Source organism: Salvelinus sp. IW2-2015, linkage group LG17, assembly GCF_002910315.2.
Source record: "Salvelinus sp. IW2-2015 linkage group LG17, ASM291031v2, whole genome shotgun sequence".
Classification (NCBI taxonomy): Eukaryota; Metazoa; Chordata; class Actinopteri; order Salmoniformes; family Salmonidae; genus Salvelinus; species Salvelinus sp. IW2-2015.
The window spans coordinates 3,915,789-3,918,051 of record NC_036857.1 but is presented as its reverse complement, the minus strand read 5'-3'; positions in this window follow the sequence as shown (position 1 = coordinate 3,918,051).

The following is a 2,263-nucleotide window of genomic DNA, read 5'->3' as shown; positions in this document are numbered from 1 at the left end:
AATTCCTCATGTACAGGTCTCTATCGCTCTCCAAGAACGTTACTTAGAAAAAAACACTGTTGGTGCCAAAAAGTAAAAAAATTCTATTAGTCAGAAAAGAGAAAAATCGTCTGTCGGTGGCGCAACATACAGTCGCCTGACATTACCAGACACCTGGTCCTCAACACCCTGAATAAGGCCAGTTACAAAAGCACGTGAAATAACGACACCAGTAAGATTGATATCCTCAAGTCCCACGCTCCTGGCTGTGCTCAGTTGATGTAGCAAAAGTGTGCGGCGGTTTATAGCACGCAAGCCGCTATAGAGAGGAAAGTGACAAGTCTCTCCCCCTGTTCTCCTATGAGGGGAGACCACCTCACACCAGCCCTACTCTGGTTTGTTGACCACGACGCACCAGTAGTTGTGCTCGTGTGGCTTCTTATACTAGTCATACCTTTGCCTTGGTTCCAGAAGTCTCTCACAAGGGACATGCTGAAAACAAGGAACAATTCTAACAAGTGGTCACATTTTGTCGCCTAACAGGCCACGCTTTCTGTCATAGGCTACTGGAGTCAGGGTTAATTAGAGTTTACAAATTAGTTTTTTCGGGCTTCAGAATATTAGCTTTTAAGGCACGTTACATTGTGGCGTAGAGCGAGGGTTCACGAGATAGAGGTTTAAAGAGTTCAGAGGTTAGATGCGCTTAGTTAAAGTCAGGATTAGAGAGTAGGGATGTAGAGAGGGATATGTAGTGTTAGAGCGTGTTCGAGCTAAAAATAGGGCTGATAACCGGTTAAGGGTTAGGTTTTAGTGTGAGTGGTTTGGGAGTTTTATCTGAAGACCGTTAACGTCTATTAAGGTTAGTGGTTAGGTTAGTGTTAAGGGTTAGAGTTAAAGGAGCTAAAGAGTAGCTTTACTGGCACTGTCCAAAGGGGTTAGGATCTATTATGCATGGTAAGGGTTGGGTGACAGAGAACAGGACATTTTGAATGGGAAAAATGTTTTGGTCCGCCCTGTTTGGATAGTAAAACCGTAGACGTGGGCGTTGTGATTGTCAAGTTCTCTCTATCTCTTCACATCTCCGTGTGTGAATGCTGCAGAAGTGTCGTATGTGACTGTGTGTGTGATAGATGTGTGTGTTGTGTGTGTGTTCGTTGTTTTGTAGATATGTCTTTGTGCGTATCATGTGTAAGTCGGATGATAGTGTGTTGTCTGGGTGTGATGTGTGTGTGTGTGTGTAACGTGCTGTTCGTCGGTGTTGTTCGGCCAACTGAAACAGTACCGTGACAATTGGTTCATCAAATCAGACTTTCTGCTCAGGGTCCATCGCCCAGCGTACTTTTCTCTCGTATCGTGCTCACATCCCTGGGTTGAGTATGCATAACGAGCGTCTTAAACCTTGCGCGATCATCACAAGCGGAATCTAAAAACACATCTACAGGGTAGTAATTTTTAGGGTCATGCAATTGTTTCCCTAAGTGTTATGTCCTGTTTTCATGTGGTGCAGCGATCCTCAAGCAAGTTTCTTAGCTACCTTTAAAATAGTTTTTTTCTAAAAGATGTATTTCTTTACATCTGTACCGAATTGCCGCTTACCCTATGCAAACTTCAGAAATAAACAAAATCAACGATCGCTTCCCCTCAACACACTTTTCCACAAAAACACACTTTGTAAATCTGATTTAGTAGGTTAACAGTATTGGTATACTAATTAGAGAAAGCCCAAATACGACCTTTCAGCAGATAAGCAAGCAGCTACTATCTGGCGCGGGTACCCAACAAAAGAACACTCACACATTGACACCAAATATTAACAAAACACGTGATACACTGGATTTAGTGAACTTACTTGAAGTTCACAATCCTTCAGTAAAACATAAATCAAAATCATACATACACATCCATACAACAAAAATGAGCGAGAACGAGATGCCGAGTACACAATATTAATGTTCGTACGTTCGGTAAGTGGATGTCGTGTCGTCGTGTCCTGTGTTGGATGTGGTGTGTGTCAGTTGCTAGAGATGGTGAGGTGCTAGCTGTGATGTGCTGTGTGTGTGTGTTGTGTGTGTGTGTGTGGTGTGTGGTGTGTGTGTGTGTCGACTGTGTGGGTGTGTTGTGTGGTCGCCGAGTGTGTGTAGTGTGTGTGTGTGTGTTGTGAGTCCCTCCACAGTCGCGCTCCTCTTCGCTCTTGCTTTCGGTTATTCATTACATCTCCCACCGTTTTTATAATATATGCAAAAGGTAATAACCATTTGAAGTGCACTTGAATAGACTTGGACGA